The sequence below is a fragment of the Passer domesticus genome, chromosome 4, assembly GCF_036417665.1.
Source record: "Passer domesticus isolate bPasDom1 chromosome 4, bPasDom1.hap1, whole genome shotgun sequence".
Classification (NCBI taxonomy): domain Eukaryota; kingdom Metazoa; phylum Chordata; class Aves; order Passeriformes; family Passeridae; genus Passer; species Passer domesticus.
In genome coordinates this window covers 19143932-19169184 of record NC_087477.1, presented here as the reverse complement: position 1 = coordinate 19169184, position 25253 = coordinate 19143932, and the positions used below count along the sequence as shown (strand labels likewise).

Below are 25253 nucleotides of genomic sequence, written 5' to 3'. Positions count from 1 at the left end.
TGCAAATAAAGTGGGTTTTGGTTTCTAGCCAGCCCTTCTCAACTGCCTCTGGAATAACCCAGTTGCACTTGCTCAGTTGAGCTTGATGGGAGTCAACTGCACCTCATTATCTGTGCTCAAAAAAATTCACCAAATTCTAGGCCATTGTTTGTCTTGGCAGAGGGTGTTTTTTATAAGAGCAGGGCATGACAGCACCAATCCTGAGGACACCAACTCTCATATACAGTCAGTCATGATCCACAAGGTGCCAAAGAAAATAATTGTAATTTACTTGAAATGATTGGTAAAGAGCATGAAGATTTGCTTCCCAAGAACTTTGCCATTTGGCTGTTCCCCTGCAATAAACACTACATTTATCTGTGAAAACAATACATAGGATAAAAAACATAATAATGATCTATTTTGCTTTGTTTGCACAAAGCAGGATCCCACTTACTTAATGTATTCCTCCTGATACTTCAAGAATGCCCTGTGCACATATCATTTACAGAGAGGAGTATTTTTTGCAGTTTGTCACTTCTTCAGTGTATCCTGACAACTTAGAGTTACAGTAGATGTATAAGATATGTTTCTTAATATCCTTCTGACTTTTCGTTTCCTTGAACCTGCTGTTCACCTGCTTATGGTAAAGCTGAGCTGTATTTCTTCTCCTTTCCCAGGGTGCACTAGGAAGAGCACTGTTAGCAGGCAGAGGGAGGTGATCCTGCCCCTCTGCCCAGTCCTGGTGAGGCCACATCTGGAATGCTGTGGTCAGCTCTGGGCTCCCCAGCACAGGAGAGGCATTGAGCTCCTGAAGCAGGTCCAGTGGAGAGCAAAGAAGATGATGAAGGGACTGGAGCATCTCTCTTAGGAAAGGCTGAGGGAGCCGAGGCTGTTCAGCCTTGGGAAGAGATGAACTAGAGGGAACCTCACCAATTTCTGTCAGTATCTGCAGGGAGGTGCCAAGGGCATGGACCAGGCTCTGCTTGGCAGTGCCAGGCAATAGGACCAGAGGCAAGGGGCAGAAACTGATGTGCAGGAAGTTCCACCTGAACACAAGGAAGAACTTTCCTATGCAAGTGACTGAGTGCTGGAACAGATTGTCCAGAGAGGGTGTGGAGTGTCCCTCACTGGAGATATCCCAGAACTCTCTGGACATAATCCTGTGCCATGTGCTCCGGGATGACCCTGCTTGAGCAGGGAGATTGGATCAGATGACCCATTGTGGTCCCCTCCAACCTGACCCATTCTGATTCTGTGAAAAAATGATGGCATTTTTGATACAATGCATAATTAATACATTTTATCAGTGCAAAAAAAGACCAGTATGGTTAACAAGTATCTGCAGCTTCACTAAATAACTTGAAGCATGTGCATAAACTGTAAAACTCATTACTGAATATCTGCAAAATTAATAATTCAGAAAAGGATTTTTTGTAATCAATAGCAATACTACATAGAAAAAAAATATGTTGTGGGGCAAAAGGCAGGCACTGGATGGTGGCTGGCTCTTCTAGGGATGGCTTGGATGTGGCTTTATTTAATTTCTGGTAAGAGGTTTTAGGGATAAAACTGCATTTGGGATAAAACTAAGCTCTGCTCTCACTCATGAAAGCTGTTTCTGCAGCATATCTGTGCCAGAGAATGGCTTGGAAAAGAAGATATCCCTAATGAGCTCTACATAGTAGTGCAGAATGATGGAAGAAACTTTGTTCTATAGAGAGCAGAATTTAGAAAGAGTGAAATTTTATCATGATCCTTCAGTGTGATGAATGTTCTGCATTTTACTTTGTTCATCTGCTTAAAATGTTCTTTAGACCCTGATGTATGAGGGCATGTTTCAATCCAAACTAACATCAACACAATTTTTAAATGAAAAATTCTACAGGCAATCACTGCAGTGATGGTCAAACCACACAGTTTTCCTGCTTCTTTTGTCCTTTTCCTTCCTGACATTTTAAATAATTATTTTCCAATTTTCTTATTTGGAGTCACCTGCTTGTTGAAGCTTTTCTTCCCTGCTTGTTCTGGATGATGACAGTCCATTAAACTATTCTTCTACAACCTTCCATATGAAGATGGTTGGCTGTTGAGCAACTGCTATAGCTGAAATTGGCAAGAGGTGGTGGAACCTTCATATTTTCAGGAGGAAAAAAGGAGACAGTAAGGAAAGTGCCATTACAACAGTATTTCCTGTCTATTTTTACTGACATTTTAACACACACTGATATATAGATTTTAGTATTTTTTACTTTGATCCTTAATAGTTTAAACCAAAAATATAGAAATTGCTGTTAGCTGCATGTCATTAATAAAATTTCTACACTCCATATACAAAAAATGCCTCCAACCTACTTTAGAATAAATAAAATAGAAATATTTAGAATTCCTATTTATCACATTTTGATGATGTGCTTCGACAATGTGACCACATTTTGCTTATAATTCCTTGAATAGATTACTTGTTTTACTTTTTGATTATGTTGACTCTCTAGCCCAGAATAAATTACTTTGAGGTGGTACTACCTGATCTAGCCTCCATAAAGCAGATTTAACATGTCTTTTTCTCACATGCCCTGTTTGAAGATGTGTGCAGAATGAAAACTTCAGTTCATGGGTCCTTTTCCAATGTATTAATTTGCTATAGTAACATGTTCTGTCTGTGGTAAGTAGCTCTGGAGCAGGAGTTCTAAGTATCTGGGGGTTTGCTCTAATGGAGCATTCCAGTACTTAACAAATGGATTTTAGTAGCTTGCTTTTTGATACCAACTGTAATATGCAACTGAGCATTTTGAATATATGCATCCTGTGAGTCTTCATTGCTGTAAGCCTTGTGCAAACTAGGATGCTTTTAACATCTTCATTAATGACATAAATGGGAGGGACTGAGTGCATCCTGAGCAATTGGGTCTGGTGGAAGTTGTCACTGCCCACCACAGGGAGGGTGGAAAAGAGGGGCTCTTTAAGGTCCTGTTCAACCCAAACCACTCCATGATTCTATGATTATTTGAGTCAGGTATTTGTGAGGTACTCTTTCTCATACTTCAGTGAAGTGAGAGTGTGTGTGTGGGGAAGGATAGGTGAAAAAAGGCAGTGAAGTTAAATAAAACATGTATTTAACCAGGACATATTTAATCACCACTAAAGTTACTCCAGATTTTATTGGCCACCATGTACCTAAACTGCACTCCAGTAACTGAACCTGGGTTGTTTGATGGCTTCTCCTGTTGTGATGGTTAAAGATCTTGTTTAAAATGATCCATTTCTTCTTGTCACATGATTTAAAGGTTGATTTTGGCTCCAGAATTAGTCCCGTGTGTTTTGAAATGTGAGCCTGAAAGCTGGTTGAAAGCTCATGTAAATTTGGTACCAGGTTGCTCACCTTTGACAAGGAAAGGCCACAGAGTGCAGTAAACAGTGCTGAAATGTGGCTGTGTGTGACAGGAGTCACTGTCCTGTAATTCTAAGTTATGAGACTCAGTGACAAACAATGTGGCCTACACTGAGTGTGCCTAATCTAACTTTGTTCCCCAAAATGGCTCTTTAAACTTACAACTTCACTGTTCATAAATAACATACACATTCTTAATCTAAGCAGAGGCAAATGCATGATATATGGCACATGTTATATTACACATAGCTCTTTTACTGCTGCTGTTAATGTTTCCCAATAAGTATTTATGAGGCAGTCTAATAATGGGAAACATTTTTCATTAGTCTAAATGCTTGCTTTTTAAACAATTGGTGTTCCAGTCCTTAATGTTTTAGCCTCCCCTTTTCTGGTGCTTAGTAGGCTCTATCCACCTAAATGGAATTGTGTCTGTTTGCTTTAGGATAAGCTTATGCTATACTGGTAGGTGTTTTTCTTGTCATTAGAACATGAGTACTTAGGTTTTTATCTGATGTATATAAAAGAAGTATTGGTGGTAGTAGTAGTAGCTTTTAATCATGAGCACTTCTTGTATTATTGATATATAAGAAGGAATTGAGGTAACTGTTCAATGCAGATTAAGAGGAAAATTAGACTAAGAAAAAAATGAAGAATGACAACAGTGCTTTCCTGTGTTGTAAAGTTTGTGGCATCATTCTTCAGGAAAGAGTGAAAGGGTGTCACAGCAGCCTCATTTTGAACTTCAAATGAGTTCTCTCATTTAACTGAGCAATTCAATGCAATGACAAGATTCAGAGAGTAACATGAAGATCCCTGGAGATTACTGGAGGACAGCTGATGACTTATGTTGTAAAACTTCTCTATAAAAAAATTATTAGCTTTTTAGAAACAAACTCAAAACCTTGTTCTTCCTGATTCCTCTTCTTCCTAGGAAATGTATAATGGTTTTGATTTGATTTTCCACTGATTTTCATCCAGTGGAAAAAATAATCACAAAACCAGCAAAATAGAGGGGGTTAAATGTTCTGTGAATGACAGAATTTGTAATTTCCTCACCTATGTGAAATCTGAGCAGGAAAAAATCTATCTTGTTCCTTTTTGCAGAAAGAGCAATATTGAAACACTCATTTTTGTCTTTCAGACATGGATACAGTGAAATGGAAATCCCTCTGGTGAGACAGGGGCTGTAGAAGCAGCATTTCCTAGACCAGAACTATTAGTACTCACAGATGCTTGTAACAATTGTGATAGACAAAAAAGAGATGATAAATATGACCCCAAAGAACACTGCTATAAAGGTAAGCTTGCAGCCCATCTGTCACAGGATCATATTCTAAGTGCCAACAGATACTCTCCTTCAGTTAATAAATCTTAAATTTTTTGGTTTGGGTTTTGTTTGGTTTGATTTTTCTTTGCATCATTTTATAGCTGAGTCCATGTCTTCTCAACCAAAGGTAATGTGAGGACACCTGTGTTTTAAAGACCACATTTGAGGAAAAAGTCCAGATATACCACAAAGCAGACAGACTTTTTCCAAAATAGGAACAAAACAAACTGGTTGCCTCTCTGTAGTTCTTCAAGGGTAAAATTTACCCTGACCTGCGGACCTAAGTGGGATTTTAGTGCTGTCTGATCCTTGAACTAATATGCTAGAGAGCTGAAGGGGAGGTTTTTAGATTTTTTTCCTATTTCCTGCACAAAAAGAAAGCAAAGCAAGCATTGTGCTATAATTATTGTAAATGCCCAGAGGATACTATGTCTTTGAAAAGGCCAAAATTAAGATGCCCTCTGCTGATATCTTTTATAACCATTGTAAAGTATCTCTATTAGTAAATATAATAGTTTATCCAGAGAAAACTTCCAAGAAAAATTGGAATTAAATATATAGCTAGGTGGGAATGGGGTGACTGAGATACATGCTAGGAAATGTGTGCCTGTATTAGGCTATGAAATCAGGATAGAGCCGGCCTGAACTTATTCTAGAAGGAAGAAGAGTGGACTGCCCCACTGAACTATGATCTGAACAAATCAACCAGAGAGGTCTCTGTGTGTATTAAAACCCCACAAGTACAGTGAACAAATGACCCTAAATATCATTATCTCGAATACTTTTTTCTTCAAGGTGAAAGCAGAAGAACAAAGTGACTGTCATAAAATAATGAACAGAACTTAAATTCAAAGTGACATAGAAAAACAGAGACTATCGTGGACCAAAGCAGGAGTACTAATAATATGCCAGAAGGAAATCTATTCTTAGCCCTCATCTAAAAAAAAAAAAAGACAGAAAGAGGTTCCAGTTCTGACCAGCATCGCAAATCAGATGAGAAATGTGAAATCTGTGGAAAGAAGTAATAAACCCAAATGCTGGCTTTAAATTTAGTAATGGTCTGAAGAACTCAAAACAATGAAGTGCAGTGTGCTTTGTAGCTGCTTATTTTCACTAAGTTGTGTAGGTAAGAGTCTCTGATTTCACCACACTTAATTTTCAAAGACCCCAGAGCCCCCTGTTTAATTTAGCAGACTTACAGGTTTTGAATAATATCTCATATAAAATATCTCCATGGAGCTTGGCAGGAGATGCAGATAAATGTTCAAAAGCAGACGTTATTCTTCTGAAATCAATAGTTATACTCACCAATGAATTACATTGCTCAAATAATCTGTTTCTCAACATGGAGGAAATAAGAATCACAAGGATATTTTTTGTTGATCTATATTTAATTTAACAAGTTGGCACCCTAAGGCTCTTCATAAATAGATGCTGATAAATAAATCAGGGCCTGATCCAAAGACTACTGAGAGGAATAGAAAGACTTTTGTTTTGTTTTACTGTGTGTGGATCAGTTTCTAAACCTCCTTCAGAAGTGAGATTTTTATTGTCACATTAATATTTAGAAAAAAAAAATCTGGTTTTATGAAACCAGCATTTCAGTAGATGTCTGTGTCTTTGATGCATGTATACATGGAATTGTTATTAATCTCTTGATAGGAATATCAGAAACTGTGAGTGATGCATCAGATGTAACACTGTTAAAAAACAGAAATCTGCTGTATCTGATATTTTTATTGGTTGGTAGTAATGTGGAAATATTTAGCAAGAAAGAGAGAAATTTTGGTGAGCACTGTCCTCACTCATAATTTAGGGTCCAGTTACATTCAGTTAATGTGATGGTAGGAGTCCTAAGTGTCTGATGTACAGGATTCAGAAATAGCTTTTCTATCAGCCAGTGCCTTGAGTTTTAAGATGGAGTTGGAGCAGTATTCCAAGGGCAGTTCTGTGCTGGGGCTTCTGGAGCAGCAGGGGCATCTCCAGGCCCCCTCCAGTGCCATAGCCCTCCTAGCAGAGGGGAATGGAACTCCAAAACTTGTCTGACTTGGAAGGCTAGGATTGGATGCATGGCCAGAGCACAGGAGCAGAGAGAGAAGAAGCACAGGCAGTCAGCTGAGACAGGAACTGTGTCAGGGAAGTGACAGAAGCTCACAGAAACGGACCAAAGTCTCTGAAGGCTCTAGCGAGGAATTCTTGACGGAGGAGTGCACCCAAGAGGCCCAGCTTGCAGGGATCTTGGGAGTTGGAGCACAGTCCTGGCCCGGAGGCACGAATGGTGCACAATTCAGGGTGGCCCTTCTTGAGGGCTGGAGGTGGCCTTAATCCAAAGGCTTGAGGCCTTTGATATCCCCCTGGCACACTGCAGACAGGGATTGAATGCGAGCTTCCTTGGGAGGTGGAGGCAGGTGAATATTGCCCACCATCTTCTTTCCAGCTGCACTCCATACTCTTGCAGATCTTGTGGGTACACGCACCCATCCATTCTGGGGGATCTGGATCTCTCCATGCAAACCCATCAATCACTGTGTCCCCTCTCAAATGGAAGAACACAACACAGCAATGTGTAGAAAACGTGAACTTTATTAACTTGACTACTCTCAAAATCTACAAGTAGAGGGTAACCAGAAGTCCGCGGGCTGAGGAGCTTATGCCTGAATAACTTCAACTTTTGGAACTGGAACACTAAGGGGAACTTGAACTTCTTGTGGAAAGGGTGGCAGGGAATCCTATGACCAAGAATGGGGGTTTCACTAATGCCTAAGATGGGGAATGTCACAGTGACCAGGCTGGGCACTGGTCACACATCCCCCTCAGTGCTCTGCACACAGAGCGCCATGCTGGAGAGTCAGTGCTGGGGGGAGACCTGGAGTGGCCTCCTCTTCCAGATGGCCCCTTCTGCTGCTTTCCTAGCTCTGTGCCTCTGCTGAGAGCAGTGGCACAGCATGGCATGGTTGTGTCTCAGCAGCTGGATCAGCTTCCTGGGGCAGCGTGGCCCTGCATGAGCCGAGGGGCTCTGGCACTTCTCCTGCAAGGCAAAGCACAGGGATCCCCATGGAAGGGGCAGAGCAGGGCTGAGGCCTCTGGGGCTGCCTTTGGCCTCTGTGCCAGAGACTTGGGCCTGGCCAGGCTGCCCAGGGCAGAGGCTGCAGCAAGCAGAGCTCCAGCTGCCTCTGCCTGGTGCTGTCCCTGGGGCTCAGCCTTGGGGCCGATTCCCAGCGAGGAGCTCAGCCCCGCTCAGTGCCATGTCTACCAATGGGGTCGGCTCGGGGTCCATGTCCTGCAGCTCCAGCTCCTCGGGAAGCAGACCCAAGGTGCCCATGTCCCTCTCAGGATGGCTGGAAGGGTTGAGGAGATGGATCAGGAGCATCAGCAGGTAAAACTGCAGGAGGCAGGAGAAGCCCTGGCTGGCCATGGTGCTCTGCATGAGAAGCTGTCAGCACTATACAGGCTCTGGACTTTGCTCCACACTGAGGTCTGCCCGGGCTCTGGGCACGGCGATGGCTGGGCATTATTGCCAGTCACCATGCTGTCCCCAGAGGCTGTGATATGACAGAATCACAGAATGGCTTGGAAGAGCCCTGTGAGATCAAGTCCAACCTGTGACCCATGGCCACCATGGCAAGCAGAACAGAGCCCTGAGTGCCGCACCCGGGCTTGCCTTGAACACCTCCCACAATGGTCACTCCACCAGCTCCCTGGGCAGCCCATTCCAATATCTAACACCCCTTTCTGAGCAAATGTTCTTCCTAATGTCCAACCCAAATGTCCCTTGACAAGCTTGAAAGCCTTGTTGGCATCTGCTCTCTCTTGTCCTTGCCCATCTCCCCGGCAGCAGCACGGCCCTGCACAGGCCGAGGGGCTCTGGTGTTTCTCCTGCAAGGCAAACCACAGGGATCCTGGTGGAAGGGGCAGAGTGGGTTGCAGAGCCAAGGTTCCCATGTCCTCCCAGGACTGTGCTGCAAGGGTCAAGGGGACAGGCCAGCATCAGCTGCTTGTCAAACTGCAGGAGGCAGGAGAAGGCCTGGCTGGTCTAGGTGCTCTGCGGAGCATAAGGTCACAGAGAAGTGCTTTAATTTGCTGTAACTGTTTCCCTTGTACCTCCTTTTCACCATAAAGGTCTTGTATGGAAGGAATTTCATGGATGAAATCACAAAGGAACGGGCTTCATTGTCACATTCGGTGTGTTGTATTTGAGCCCAAATTATTTTAAGCTACCTGCAAAAATTTCTCTGGATGACTGCATAACCACATAAATTGTAAAGTTAGGAGATCCTAGTAAAAATAGAGGATCAATATCATTCACACAGTATTCCTTTTCATTAATCAGTATTGTTTGAAGGATGAATTTTGTTCCTGTGTTTTAAAAAATTCAGTGGAAGATTTTTATTCTTCAAGTGCACTTACCCAACATACACATTAATTAAATTTGCTTTTTTCTTCCCATCCTGACTCAATGAGCTTAATAGGCTATTATTTTGATTCTTATGCTTAATGTAGTTACATGAGAGATATTTTTTGGTCTTTATCTAATTTTCAGGGTTTTTTAATGTTGAGTTGAAACCTTTATATAACAAGAGAGTTGTGAAAAAAAATAAATTTTAAAAAATAAAACTAAATATATTTGTTTTTAAAGGTAAAGAAACCCAAGATTGCAAGTCTTGTAGTTACCAATTTGCTGCAATATCCATCTGTCCATCCATGAAAAGTATTTGCACAGGTACCTCAAGCACTGTATAATAGACATCAGAGATTTCTACTCGTGGATTAATATTTCTGGCTTTGGGAGGCATGATGCAGTTATCTCCTTATTATCTATTATTCCCAGAAAGAGCTGGCAAACTTTCCTAACGTGATAATGGAAAGCTGTTGGGTATGATTGTGTTTCAAATTAGGTGATGCCTAACAATGAAGTAATCTCTGGAGCACTGGAATTCCAAACAGCCCCAGAGCTTATGAGAAAAGTTCCTTAATGAGGCAAGGTTTCCAGCACTCATCTGTGTGCAGGAAGTCCATCCAGCACGTGTGCCAGCATCCAAAGGTTCCAAATACAGCTGTATGTTATAGCATCTGGTTTTAAGAACAAGTAACAATTGTGTTTTAGATATTGTCCCAGACAATGATTATGTCATATGCATCTATACTGCTGTGACTAAAAGCACATGGAGCAGCTACCATTGCTGAACTGTTTGCCAAATATCCACGTACCTATCCATGTGACATGGCTAGCTACACATTTGTTAAATGCCAAGACAGGTGCTGCCATGATAACTTTCCATTTGCAAAGCTCCTGTGGGCTTTGGAGGCCACAAGAGCTAGTTGATGTCAGAATTCGTTGCTGCCCTTGTGAAAATTTCCCTTAATATTTTCAAATTTGATGTGGTTTCAGCTGTAAATAGGGAGGTTTTCTTTCTGAATTATGGGTAAATGAAATGCTTTAAAAATGTCTTCAGTGAGCTGATAAATGGGCAAAACAATATTACAGAGTTATCTTTATATGTGCTCAGGAAACAGGCTATCAAGATGAATTCCCACTGCCACCGCCCTTTGAAGATTCATGTTAGAAAGCTAAAGGGTGTAGAAATCCCTCTTAAACTCACACAAGGAATGTAAATTTAATTTGTTGCCTATACTGTCCCTCAGGTTTACTTGTTATGCTCCATCATCTTTAATCAAAACAACTGGTTGTTTCAATAGAATCAGTCATGATCCCTGGACTTCTTTTTAAGAGCCCAAAGAGTAATTGACTAAGAGGCAATGCCATTTGAATTTTAGAAAATCCTTAATTCCTTGATCCTTCTTTTGTAGTCAGGACAAAGAAACATTAATTCAGCTGTTTTCTTGGGCTTTTAAATTTTTTTTTGTTTTTATTTTTTTTTCTAACAAAGGGATAAAAGGCTGTACATGCTTATTGAAAAAATAGGAATTCTAGCTTCTTTTCATTAATTTCAGGCCAAGCACAATGCAACAGCTGTTGCAGGTCATTTTTTCCTTTAGAAAATGGAGTGGGTAAGTAGAATTTAGACAGAAATCCTGTTCAGTGATGAAGTGAAGGCACACTAATTTTGTAGAGTGCAGGTAGTTGCTTTTGTGGGCACGAAGCAATGAAGTATTTTTGCAAATGAGCAAATTCTCCTAAAATAAAAGAACATCTTGGATAACAAAGGATTTAGTAGGCAATTTTTATCATAGCCATGCACTGAGCCCTTCACTTGGCCTATGTCAGAGCAGTCTTATGCTGTGCTAACTTGTGCAAGTTGTTAAATACTCCTTGGAGATAAGGAGTCATTGGGATTTTCTGGATTGAAGGAAACTTTGGCCACTTTTACTTTCCTTTGATTGTACACTACTCCACCCTAAAACACTGATGAGCCTCTTGTGCCTGGTTATATTGACTGTAAGACCTTTTATGTCAAGCACTTACAAAATTGTCATAATGTAACCCCAAACTGGGGCTATTCCACTGAGATAATCTGTGATAATTGACATAACACCTGTTTGCTCTCACTAGAGTCAACAGTTGCATAAGGTTCCAATTACTTCAGAATTTGGCCCTGAGTTTCTGGGAAAGTGGTGACTATGTATAAGCTGCTGTATATTTGTTCATGGCCCATGTACCTGAAATATATTAAAATGTGTTTTTCTTGAAAATCATGTTGGAAAGTATTGATGACTCCTTTTTTGACTATTGCATGCTGGAGGGACCTGTGAGTGAGACACTGTGAAAGAGGTCAGCAGAGAGTTTGCTCAGGGAATGGATGATGCATAGGCTTTGGCTCTGCACATCTTGGGGGCTCAGCATTAAAAGTTGTATGGGGAAGCTTGTAACTGTTTTAAAGTTGCCAGTTCTGTGGGTTTCCTGTGGAATTGCACTCGTTTTTAGCAACAGCTGTGGCTAATTTTCAGGAGCCAGAGGTAGCCATTTGGGGGGCTTTTTAAAATACTGCCAGAGAGGTTTGGCTCTTTGCTTGGTGCAGTGATTTCCGCTGTAAATTCTGATAATGTCTCTGAGAACTGATTAGAGGAGGTGAGTCGGACTGTGCATTGGCAAGCCAGTGCTTGACTCTTCTGTCATGGGCCCTGGAAGCTCCTCAAGGACAATGTTTCCGAGTGCCAGTGACAAGCACAGATGTTTGTCTGAAGTGCTGAGGGATTTTGTGAAGTCCCCTAGGCAGTTAGTACAGTCCCACTGAAGTGAAGGGGGATTTTAATGCTTATCTTGCAAGTGTTACTAGCCAAAGGGGGGTACTTTAGAACCCCAGGCTCTAAAGGTACAAAAGCATTTACCACTCTAGGTAAGAGGCCTAACCACTAATAGAAGAAGACAATTAGCCACAAAAAATATTTAGGTTCTTTGAACAGTCTAGTTTAGGATTATTAGTCATCTGAGATTGACCACAAGAACTATTGTGATACCACACATGTGAATGATACAAATTTGAGGAGGTAAAGAGAGATACTGGACTTGTTCTTTGTTGAAATGGCAGACAGAGTAGATTCTTCTTGCACCAGAGTGAAAACAATGTGGCAGGACAGGATAGAGGATGCATGTCTGGAAATGGTTCTCTTCTTTGTGGCTGTCAGTAGTAATTCCAAGTGTAGGCTGAGTGAGGAGACAAGAAGGTGGAGTAGCATTTAGGATGTCCTAATTGTGACTGTTGAATAGCAACAATAGCAGTAACCACAGCTATATATACCTGTCTCCAAACTTGCCCTGTACAGGTAATTAGATTCTGAGGAATACAGAAACTTTTCTGCATGCTTTCTTCTCACGTCATAAAAAGAACACTGTGCTTTCAGTGGCGTTCCTATTCCCATTGTGTTGGATTTCCCTAATTATTCATTCACTCTTGCTCTTCCAAGGGATGCTCATAGAAAATGTTTGAAAAACAGTACAAGCAGGTAAAGGATACTGTGAGTCCCTTAGTACTTGCATGGTCTTCATGGTATTAACTGCATCTGTGATCACAGGACTGTCAGAAAACTCCAAACCAAGAGATGCTGGAATGTTTTATAAGGGCTGAGACACTGGCTGCATGTACAAGAGATGAAATGGTTGAGGTCCCTTAAAAAGTTAAAGTTAGTGCTTTAGCTGCATGATTTAATGACATAAAAATAAGTTTGTCTAAAGCTTGATAGAAATAATAACGATGTGGTGCAAAATAACTTTCCAAAGTACAATGGAAATAAATGTAAATTGAATTAGGAAGGAAAGGAAAAGAAAATGTTTCCCCAGCAGAGATAAAGTGCTCAATTCTAGGGGTTATTTTCACATACTTTTGGCTGTTAAATTTCATTTTCTTTGGCAGCTTTATCTGGTCCCTTCTGTAAAGCTTGCTAGAAGAAGTTCCTGTGCAGTGTGTATGTTTCAATTCTAGTGAGGCATCTTGAGGCAGTTTGGCTGCCATGTAACAATATTTCAGACTGGTCTTTGATGAATTCCAGAGTGTTATATAAATATCTGGATCCAAAATAAAGGTGTCAAGACACTTTGGAGAGCCTGCAAAAATAAATCAGTGAGCGTTTTGAGACATTCTCATCCATGATGTCTCTGACTTCATATCTAGCAGAAGCAAAGGTCCTTCTTTTCTCTCTGTTTCCAGTTTAAGTTTGTTTGTATATCATACAAAGTAAAGGAAAATACTATGATCTTTCTGAGAGAAACCAGTCTCTCCTTGATTCCCTAGCTGTGACCAGGGAGATAACCATGCAAATACAACTTCTGTTTTATAGTCTTTAATAGTGCCTGTAGTCTCAATGCTAGAAAATAAAAGAATAAAGGTAAGATGTCACCCTTAGCAGAGAAACTTCTCTCTTTCCATCCCTGAGTTTCTCTGGATGTGAGATTTTTAATGAGAGCATTGGTTATGAAGGAGAGTTTTCTAGAAAGGATTTTGTAACACATTGAATTTGATGTTTAGTCCAAAATGTCATATGGACTCTTACTGACAAGAAGCTCTCCAGCTGAGGACCTGCTGTCAAATCCCTCTTCCTTATATTCCATGGCCAAGGGCTGGGCTAGGTTGGTTACAGACCACAGTAAGTGTGTGCCTTGGGGAGTCAGGTTTGTCATCCAGAGATCTGAGGCAATTCCATCATTGTCTGGCTCACTACTAGTCTGGCTTTTTATTTGCCCTTCCCCCCCACCAAGTTGTTTTTATGTGAAAAGAAATACTATCTCTGATACAGCTGTAGTGATACTAGGATGGGCTGCTATCTGTAGCCATGATATTTTATGAAAAATCCTTTGCTAGGATTTTTCTCCTGAGGAGCCTCAGGAAAGAAATGTAAGCAATAACTATCTGCTTCTCTGGAATGCAACAGGTGCATCTGTCATTGGGGTGTGTTGGTTGTTTCTAATTAATGGCCAATCACAGTCAGCTGGCTCGGACTCTCTGGGAGCCAGGAGCCTTTGTTATTATTCCATTCCTGTTCTTTCTAACCTTCTGATGAATCCTTTTCTCTCTATTCTTTTAGTGTAGTTTAATATATCATTTTAATATATATTATAATATAATAAATCAGCCTTCTGAAACGTGGAGTCAAGATTTGCGTCTCCTCACACGGGGCACCGACCATACTATCAATGATCAGTTGGATGATTTTCATGGAACAGGAAGCTGATATGTTTGAAAAAGCTATAAAAACATGAGCTGGCAGGTGACAAAGGCAGTTTTGTGTGCTTTAAATGCGCTGAATAACTCACCTGTACCTCCACCAACCTTGTCACTGCACCTTCATGGCTAACTTAGCGGTGGCTTGCTGCAGGTTCTGCTTAAATCCTGTCCTATTTGCTCATGGGTGAGGCAGATCCCTTCCATACACACACATACACACATATATATATATGTATCCTCTCTATAGATGTCAGTTTGGCAAGCCAGTTTGCTGCTCCCTAATCCTTCAATTGTCCTGGTTGAGCTACTGCATTTTTCCTTCCTCCAAAGTATTTATCCAAGAGGGGTATGTATGGGTCCAGTACACTGATGAGTGGGGACAGGGGAAAGATGTAATCCAGTGGGAAGCTGCCCAGTTTCTTTCACATACCACCAAATCACCAAAAGTTTCTTTTCTTCTGCCAAGCACTTCCCTCTCAGCCATCCTTTCTTTCCTACATGTGTATTTTGTTTCAGTCTGTTGACATTGTTAGCAAAGAGTCAGTCAGTCTCTGCAGATTGGTCCTGATCCACATGAAATATATAAAAGGTATGTTCAGTTAAAATAAAGCAGCACTGTGCCTAGTGAAAATGAATAGAGTGAATCACCCTCTGAAAGGCTGAAGACACAGTTTGAGAATCCTTTGACATGATTATTTTAACATCTGTGTGTAAGGCAGGAAAAAGAACACCACACTAAAGCCTGATGTGAGGAATTTCTGTCAAATTGATGACATGTTTATATTTAAATCTCTTGCAGAAGTGGCTGAATTGTCTTATGGTTTTAAGATGCTCAAAAGAATACAATTGTTAATTAGACAGTATAGTGGCATGAGGGGGAGGGAGTTTTTTCAAAGTAGGATCCCTTCCATTTTATAGCATTCTTCAATAAACATTATTCCTGAGTCTGCTTATGGGCAGCCTGGTTTCCTCATCAGGAAAAAAAAAAACAAAAACTCTCAGAAGTAGTTTCTTCATATCTATTTGCATCTGTATATACAAATATATGCCCCTTATATATATATATATCTTGATCCAGATGATAATAATAATCATAATAATAATGATGATGATAATCATAATAATAATGAAAGTGATTTGTTGATCACAGGTCCTTATGAGTTTCTATGAGGTAAACAATGGAGGAGGAATAAAATGATCTAAGAGGAGTGGAAAATGATTCAGAGCTCAAGATATCTATTGTTATTGTCACCACAGGTATGAATTGCACAAGGATTTATTATTGTAAAACACATTAAAAGAGGTGAACGTTGCCTGGCTTCAAAAATGCTGGTCACCAATTAATTGGAATTAAGTAATTTCCAAGGTTCTCCAAATTGTTTGTTTAGTGTAAGCACACAGTTTGTGGTAATTGGGAGTGGGGCTGCAGCTGAGCCTCATCCCCAATGGGCCACAGCTGTGCAGAGCAGCTGAGCAGCACTGGGGGTAACGAGTGCCCAGGGCACTGACCAACCACCAAAGGGACAGAGGGCACACAGGGGCCGTGCATCAACATCAGGGGATAAAAGGCTGGGCTGAAGGATAAAAGGAACCGATACATGAAGCCTTCTGTAAGTGGTAGAATGTTCCTCTGTATGGGTTGAAGTTTTTTGTTGGTTTTTTTTTTTTTTTTTTTGAAATTGCAGGGCAGTACCTTGTGTAGTATGGCTGTCTCAACTGTGATATTTAGGAGTTAGTGTTTCAGTTTTTTGGGGTGTTCTTATTTTGGGCTTCGTTTCTTTGCCGCAAATGTTTTGGATGCGGATTCCTGTTGAGACTGTGGCACCATTATCTTCAACCTGTAAGTACAAAACTTTCACAAATTCATTTTCTTGGATTCTGCAGAATCCCTTCTATGTATGTTGTGCAAATTTGGAATTGTTTTGATATTTTTATGTGAACGTACAGGTGCTGAGTATTAGTAGTTGTAGTTTCAGTCTCCTTGAAAGAGTGTTGATCAGCTGTAAAATGTAAAATTGTGCTTCTTAAACATCCTGTTAATCTCTGAGGAGAATTTTCAAGTGAATTTTCATTAGTGAGGTATGAGTCATTAGAATGATTGTGCTATAGGTCAGTTGTGGAGGAATTTTTAAATTTCTACCATAGAGGGCATTTGCTAATGCCTGTTTCTCACTGAGGTCTAAACTCTCTTAAGAGTCTTTTTAAATTCTCCTGTGAGAATTTAAAACAGGTTTTTAGGACAACTACTATGAAATTCCATGACCTTTTTTTGACTGAGCAAGTACATCCCTTTTCTTGTAATTTCTGCCTGAGTTTAAGCTGCAGACTTAGCAGTTTAGAAACATACTTTATACTTTTCTGCATAACTATTAAGCTACAGGTATATTAGTTGTTGAACTATATCTTTAAGCAGAAAATGCTTTTCCTGTAATCTAGGCTTGCCAGCTTTTCGCAGGTTAATAACTAACATATAATTAAGACTGCTGTGGTTTTTTTCTCTTAATATTTTTGCTTTTTCTTGGCGTCTTATACTGCATTTGTAACTGCAAAACTGGGAAGGTAGCTTGGGTTCCTTATCAAGTGATTATTTTATTTTGCATTGCTGTTAGCAGTAAATAGCTGCTATTTTTTACTGCTTTAAGTGCTCAGATAGGGGGGACCTCTGGTAGCTGCAGTGCTTTAAACCAGGGCCATCTCCAGGTGTCTGCTACATTTCTGTGCTGTAAGATGCCCACCTGCATGGAGCATGAATAGTCAGCCACTGCTCCTCACAGCCAGGGGAGCCCTAGTGGGACAGTCAAGTGCCACCACTTGGCACTGTGAAGCTCAAATTTTGGCTGTGAGCTACTGTAGCTGAGCAATGGTGGTTTTCTGCTCTTTCTGCTGTGGGTGGGGTCATGCCTGGTGGAGGGTTGGGCCACACAGCTGGAGCTCCTCACATCAAGGACAAGAAGGTTCCTAGCTCAGCTTGATGTGGGATGCTTTAATTTTGCTTTGTACCTCGTTTTATAGAGTAATCAGCTGATGAATTGGCTATTTCAGTGCCTCACGGTACGGGGCACTCAGTTTCTGAATGGCTTTGGTAATGCAGAATTGTTGAAATACACAGAATCAAAAGGCTAAAGAAGCTTTGTAGTTATATTTTGATAAAGCTGAATGAAAATATTTGTCAGATTCTTACATATATATTCTACTTTTCTACCTCATCAGTCCAAGATTTATATAGCTGTAAATTTGATTTTAGGAGTGTGAAGGAAATAATGTTTTCAAAATATTGTGAGTATCATAAATCCTTTCTGAGCTTGTTATTAAATTAGGCTGGTATTTACATATTATTTTTAATGCCTTATCTTGTCATCATTTAGATCTACTAATTTACCCATTTGGTAATAAATTCTTCAGCCTTAGGAATACTACGTGATTTTAATTCATGCACTCTGTTTGGTAACTATCCTTTACTGATCTGGACCATCAGCTTTCAAAATTACATCAGTAAAAATGAAAAATACATGATGAATTCAGTAATGTAATGACCTAATTTGTTTTCCAGTATTTATTATGTTTCTGAACTAAGTGTTTAAACTATTGCATCTTAATTTTCTTACTTCTAATGGCTACACTTCTGTACCATGATCATAAACTGAAAGTGAAAATGCTTTCCTGTATTCAGAAATCTTTCCTCTTAAAGAAAATAGGAGAAGATGTAATCGCTTGGCGAAGAGAACAAGTTGTGTTGAGCTTGAAACCCTACACCTCCTAAGTTGTGAAAATATTCAGTCAGTGTGCAGGTTTTGCCACTCAAATCTATCTTTAGACATCATGAAACTTTTACTGTCATGCACTTCTATGACACAATTATGAATGTAAAAGCAGGGATTTAATGCTAGGTAAGGAAAATGGTTTCCCAGACTCTGTTATCAATGACAAAACACTCAGAGAAGGGAGTAAAAGCAGAGAGCCAGTAGGTGCAGTTGAGGTGTGATGACATTTGGGAATATGGATCTGGCCTAACAAAGGGGAAGGGAGATAGCAAGAAATGGTGCCTCTTCCTTTGTGCTGACAGAGGGAGCTGGGGTCATTGGTGTGGTTTCCTTGGAAAGACTTAAATCTCTTCTGCAATATCTGCTGTTTTTAAAGATAGGCTCTCCATCCTACAGTAGGTGATGGGCTCTCACTTTCCATCCCACCACGAGCAGCTCAGGGATTTGCTGAGTAGCAGCTGTACTGAAAGCAGTCTGAGGAACAGGAAAACAGAGGAGACAAAGAAAATAGGAAGAAGTTTTTGAATGTATACTCAGTGTACTATGTTATACAGAATATTTATTATATTTATATCAGGATGTGTTTTATTACCTCATGAAATTCAGTCATATGGATAATTTGAGCAATTAAACTGACTTAGCCCAGTGTCTTTGTTAGTATTGTAATAGCTTAGAACTTATTTCCACAGGTGTTTCAAAAGACCCACAGAGGCTGCATGACTGAAATATTAGCATATTATTCCAATAATATGACGCTGCTCTGTCTGACTCAAGAGCTTTTAACCTGAATACTTTTCAGCTTTGAGTCGCCAAAAAGAGTTTTTTTTTTTTTTTTCATACTTTCACACTGGTGCTCTTTTCAGTTAATGTGAAGTAGTGATATAATGAATAAATTGTAACCAGATGAAAGCCTGGAATTTGACACTTCATCCCAGGATGGTGATAGCACCTGGCAAAGTAAACTTTTCCCAGCCATGTGTGATCTGGATGAAGGACAGGGACCTAGCAGGTATGCTGAGGTGACATTTGATACAAGCAGGAATGAAAAAGCCCTGCTGGACAAGCAAATAAATTGTTACTGACATTGGAGCTGGAGACCATCTCATACCTTCTGGGTGGGGGCTGGTGAGGCACTCCTTATGGATCTGTGGTTTGGATTATTTTTAGGAAAATGTGGCGTTTAAATGAAGCATTTGCATGATGCCACCTCGCTGTGTTATCAGGAGGTAATTCAACATGACAATCACTCCCTTGGCTGCAGTGGGCATCCTTGCTCAAGATAAACATGGGGAAGGGGTTTTGTTGCCAGGCTTTTGCTGGTTCCAGGCGCAGCTCCCAGTCCCCAGAGGAGAGTTTTCAACAGGCACGGTGGGAGTTCTCCAAGCCGCGTATCCGGCAGGGCGCTGCGTTTGATTCAGATACGTCTGTAATGCTTATTGTAGCTGATGAAGAATTATTCCCACTGCCAAGATCATTTCAGCCTGTGTGATGAGGGCTGATGAAGGAGGTGTGAGCTGGGAAATCTTACTTGAGTTGGAAATCTTGCAAGGTTCTAATGACCGTGAGGTTGGGGTGCCTCACTAATTTCACACCTGGTGCCAGATATTTGGTTTTGCATTTGCCAGTGAGTGAGCTGCAGCCAAGATTCTCCTAATAATTTCTTTTTATTTTTGAAAAGACCACCCATAACTTCTGCAGAGGGAGAAAAAGATTTTTGCTAGTAACAGTTTTGTCAGCATTATATTTTCCATATATTTCAAAGGCCAACCAGCTTGTCTTTTTCTTGATGTTTTGTGGTGCACTAGAGACTGCCTGGGCACGACTACATCCTTTTTGAGAAGTTCATAATCTGTTCTGCAATTTTTGTCCAAAGAAACCTGGTGGATACATGTCTTTTGAGAACTTGTCTGTAATCATAAGATTTTCAGTTGTGCAGATAGTTTCATGTGCAGGTGCTTAAAAATGTCATAAATGCAAAACTTAGGGTTTGGAACTCTGGAAAGTGTCAACCTCCAGTGGTGTACATAGGATTCTGTAAAGCAGCATGTAAGTTTTAGTGGCAGGACAAGAAGGGGAATGGCTTCCAACTGGAAGAGGGTAGGTTTAGATTAGATAAAGCAACTAGATGATCTGTAAGTAAAGTGATACTGGCTTTTATTTATTTATCTGAAAGGCTGAGCAGCAATGTTCTAGGACTACTTGTAACTTTTTAAAGACATGTGGAGTTAGAGTGTTGCCACCAAGTTACTCTTTCCCTTATAATTGTTTGATCCTGGTTGGAGAATTAGGTTGTGAATCTTAAAAGTAGTTAAAAATAAAATGCTGAGCCCATGTCAGTGAAAATATTCAGTACTCCTACTAGAATGGTGTTTAATGTCAAGCAATTGCATTGTTTGTTGTTCTATATGGTTAGCCTGGAACCAAACAAATTTAATCTCTGAATATGCATTAGTATGTAAAATGATTGGGCATTCTCTTTGAGATAGCAGATTATAACTTAAGTTTTATTAGTCGTGCTAAGTTTCATTCAAAGAAAATACTTTTTCTCTTACAAATGCTCATAATTTCCTTTCAGAGAAAGGATGCTCAGATATTCTGTGATTAGTTACTAACTCATCTGGTAGGTTTTAAGCTTAAAACACTCTTAAATGGCAATATTTTTTTTTCTCAGGAAGTAAGTTATTTTTCAAGGAGTAAAATGGGTGGTGTCTTAAATGCTCATTAATGAAAAATATAACTTGGTTATGTTGGTTTGGTATTTTTGTGTTCAGCAGATCCATTAATAGATATCTGGGCTAATTCAGATTACTTTTGGGGGATAAAATGAATGTCACAGCCGTGAAGGGTTACAGGGATAGCTGTGGTCCACAGTCAGAGTAGCGGTAGCTTAAATTGATCAAATTAGCAAGAATGCTCTTGATCTAATCTAGAAGGCTCACATGCCAAGGGCAGGGAAAACTGTTGTTGCATAATGTAGTGAAGGTTACAGTAAAAATGGAATTTGTGTTTTGCAAATCCTCTTGTGGGGCTGTGATTCTTATTTACTGATGGGAAATGGAGATGCCGAGCAGGCAGATGATGAACCTGTTTTGTGATTTCTAAATTAGCAGTGGCATTTTTTAATAGTTGTGATTCAGTAGCAAGCACCCTAAAAGTGAGAAGATTTGTCTTTCTTGTCAAAGACACTGCACTAACAGACATGAGGAGTGATTCAAACTGAATCACTGTTTACTGTCAAGGTACCAGTGTTAGGTATAGCTGCTATTTATCAAACAAAATATTCTGTTGGATCTGTTTTCCTATTCCTTTTTTTGTAAAAAAGCAGACAGATTTAATTTTCATATACTTTCTGTTGAAAATGATTACTCTCAATTTACTATTCAGGAAGTGAAAAGGCAAAACCCAGACCCACACAAATCTCTGTAATTGCCTGGACAATGAAATGTAGAGCTATTACTCAACATGATGAATAATGAACCCCAGTTCAAGCTTAATCAACCGATTCTATCAGGAGGAGCTTAGATAATAAAGTGAAAAAGTATAATTAGGTTTTATAGTTTGGAGACAAATACCTGTTATAAAGAGCTGTTGCTTGTTCCTCAAGGCTGTCTTGGATTTACATTGAGATGAACACAACTGACTATAGTGTCAATTTGTTGTGGAGGTTGTAGGATAAATCTATGAAATTTTCTAGAATTGAACTGTATAGTGAAGAAGTGCAAGATTCTCTTGATAGTCCTGCATATCCCCTCTCTCTCTCTGAGTCACTGTGTACGCTCTTGCCACATCACACTGGCCTTGATGATTCTGGGTGATTTTTGCCCCTGAAGATGTAAAAATATTTGTTATTAGTGGTGCTGATAGGCACAAGAAAAGAAGCACCCACAGACCAGCACAGTAAGTAAACAAACAAGTTACAATATTTGCTTTTCTCAAGTGCTGGATTTGTAAGAGAATATAAAACACTTATAGTGGGGAAACATTTGCCTGTTTAACAGACTTTGGACCAGCCCTGCCAACAGTTAGACCCACACAAATGTGCTTGCGTTAGCCTGATGTAACACAAATCTCTGTTACAGAGACAATCTATTATTATTATTAATCCCTCTATTATTAATAGTCTCTATTATTATTCCCCTCAGTATCTCTCTTTTTCTTTCTCATCCAAATCTCTTTGCATGTTGGCTGGACTGTGATGATTGCATGACTTGAAGATGCAATTCCTGCTACTTCCAGAGGTTGTGACTCTTGCTGAGTCCTCATGGCTGCTCTTCAAAGCGCTATCAAAGCTCTCTTGGCTGGATGGCCCAAGCAGTGTGATCCTCTGAGATTAGCCAACATCAGTCATTATTTGTCATCAGTGCCTGTCCCCATAAGTGGGGATTCCTCTGTGAGGCTGGGACTCCCCACTAGAAATTCACGGAGCTTCTTTCCGAGTCCCTGCCCCTGTTACCTCATTTCTGTCTTTCTGTAGTATGTGTTCCCTCAATTTTGCCAATTGAGCTTCAGTCCTCTAAAAGTAAGGTCAGCTTTTATGCCAAGCTAAAAAAGATTCTGCTGTCCAAATGAGTAATCTCATGGTCTCTGAGGCCCTTATCTGACCTCCTTCTTTTAAGTCAGGATCAGAAAACACACTGTCTCAAAGCAAAGCTCTTCAATTCATGTTTTGGATGCTTAAGTTTGACTTTGAAAAATGCTGAGTGTGCTACAGTGCCTGTTTAAACTCGGATGCAGCAGGACTTGGCTCTGGTGTGTAGCAAGCCACCTAGAAAGAAAAAAAAGCCACAGACACAGCTTTGGGTTACTTAAAACTCTTTGCTTGGCTGAGCAGCAATATTGCTGGATATGCCAAGACCTGTTAATTTATATCTACTCTTCTCATCTGTTAAAGCAATAGGAATAACAGAAAGTTAGATTCATATGATCACCAGACATTAATTTTTCACCCTTGCTGGATGTTAACCATGGCACCAGCCACCTCATGAGTACAAGAGCAAGCCAAATGTCCTCAGTATCTGAGGAGATGTCAACATCCACCATATCCATGTGCAAACTGTCCTTTGCTGGGTGGGTTTATCTGTAGTGTGTAAGCCCAGTGGATAAGTTTGCATTAGTAATGATCTTTCATATTAGACTTTCCCCTCCTGTTGTTTCTTACCCCTCCACCCTTCAGGAGATCTGTAATCTTTCAGAGACTGAAAGGGTTCTTGCTAGGAGATAGCTTGAGGTAGAAAAGAAAAATGAAGTGAAACTGGCAGAAATCTAGCTGTAAGAAAATGCTGCTGTGTGTTTTTGTTGTTTGGTTTTTTAATATCTCATGTTGGTACAGTTTACACTTCAGCCTGATTCAAGATTATACTCTTACATCTCAAGAGTACACAAATGTTAGCAAAATAAGGGATTGTGTTCTATTTGGCCTCTATATTCAAGGATCTTAAACCCAAACCTCTTTTTTTACAAAGAGAACATTCTTCAGAAGCAAACAAACCTTTAAGCCTATCCTCTTTCTCTGGGGCTTTCACTGGAAACATTGAGTCTAAATATCATCACTGGTGTGCCCATCTCTGTGCAGCTCCTTAACTGGCACCAGGAGAGTCAGGGATGTGGTGATGAAATTTTGGCACCCATGTGAGGCTTGAAAGCCGCCTGCAGGGTAGGAAGAACAACATGGAGTATTTTAGACTAGAGATGAGCATACAATTTTTAAAATAAGCTTGGGTTTTGGTTCTTGTTTTCTTTCTTACTAAAAATCTCTTAATGGCTTCATTCACTGAAATTCTAATTGCTTTAGGAACATTTTCCATGCTGACTTTTCATTATGCAGCAGAGAAATATATGTTCAGAGGTTATTTTTGGGACTGAAAGAGTTAAAAATATCCTGAACTGCTAGTTCCCACTGTTTTACTTTGTAAATAACCCTTTCCTCCCTGTCCAATTATGTGGTTTTTACACTGTAAAATTATAACCTCATAACAATTTTGAGTATTTAAACACTAGGAAGTGTCATAGTTGAGAGATGGCAGAGCTTTAATTTGTTTCATTGCTGATCAACAATTATAGTGCTGCTTTTAATTATACTGTCAAGTATGTTGGTCATCTTATTGTTTAATTTCAGGTCCCTGTTCCAAAATGTGAGGTCAAGAGATTTTTGGAGCCAAATACCTTGCCACGAGATTTCATTTAAAACACAAGTAACAAAAATGTCAGTGTAGATTAAATGGATGTTTACAATGAGACATCTAAAGGAACTTCATGAAAAAGAATTATCTAGCTTAGGAAAGGTGTAAGATAGTAGAGCACACCTGGAAAAATGGCTGAACTCTTTTCCTACCTGGCTGATGTAGTCATCTTGCCTTGCTAAGTTCTATACTGAAGTTGTACATTGGGTGCACCTTTCAGGGAGGTGTCTTGACTTCTATTCTAATTCCTCAGCAACTATCAGGGGAGATGTTGACAATATCCTATGTCCATGAGGAGAAAAAAAAAAAATGGAAACCACCAATGTTAATGGTTTCTTTTTCTCTCCAAGAACTGGGTCATAGCAAGTATTTCTGATAAACTTCCTTGCTCATAGTAAGTGAAAATCAGTGCAAAAAGTTCTTCAGGGTAAGGCAATTTTCATGAACTGTTGTTTGTAAAAATGAGTATAAAACTTAAAACAGAATTTAAGTATTTTTTTAAGAGGATGGTTTAGAAGTATTATTTAGTTTAGCAACCCTAATGCAAAGGAAATGGACAGACCTAGAAAAATACTGATTTTTTTTTTTCTTGCTTGCTTTTCCCCCCTTACCCGTTTTTCTTTGCCCACGTTAAAAATACTCAGTGTATACATACCATGCGTAAATTTGCCTTTCTGACATCAAAGAGTCTGGTTCTGCTGCTCAGGCCATCTATAAGATTATACCAACCAGAACCTGGCAGGCTCGTGCCAGACACTTGACCCTGTGAGGCAGTCCCAGGCCAGGCTGGATTTAAACCCAGCTCGTGGTATTCAATCGCCGCCGTTCGCAGCCAGCGCGCGGCCGAACAAACGCGCATTGTTGTCACAATTGGAACCACATGCTGAGTAATGGAGCAGAGGTGCAACTTTCCTGAGAGTGTGTGGACAGTCGGAAAAGGGAATGTATTTTTTCATTTGTGTCTGTGCGTCTCAGGGCTCCCTTGCTTTGTTTTCTTAG

General features: G+C 40.1%; 2 long non-coding RNA genes across 2 annotated transcripts in view; both read left to right on the top strand.

The window, feature by feature from the left end:
* LOC135298658 (uncharacterized) overlaps window positions 1-25253 on the top strand; it is a 501452-nt gene that overhangs the window by 58966 nt on the left and 417233 nt on the right. Inside the window, exons 10-11 of the long non-coding RNA XR_010360690.1 lie at window positions 660-1529; window positions 4512-4668. This is a non-coding gene — a long non-coding RNA (uncharacterized LOC135298658). The remainder of the gene's footprint in view (window positions 1-659; window positions 1530-4511; window positions 4669-25253) is intronic.
* LOC135298659 (uncharacterized) overlaps window positions 15930-25253 on the top strand; it is a 146594-nt gene continuing 137270 nt past the window's right edge. The window contains exon 1 of the long non-coding RNA XR_010360691.1: window positions 15930-16154. This is a non-coding gene — a long non-coding RNA (uncharacterized LOC135298659). The remainder of the gene's footprint in view (window positions 16155-25253) is intronic.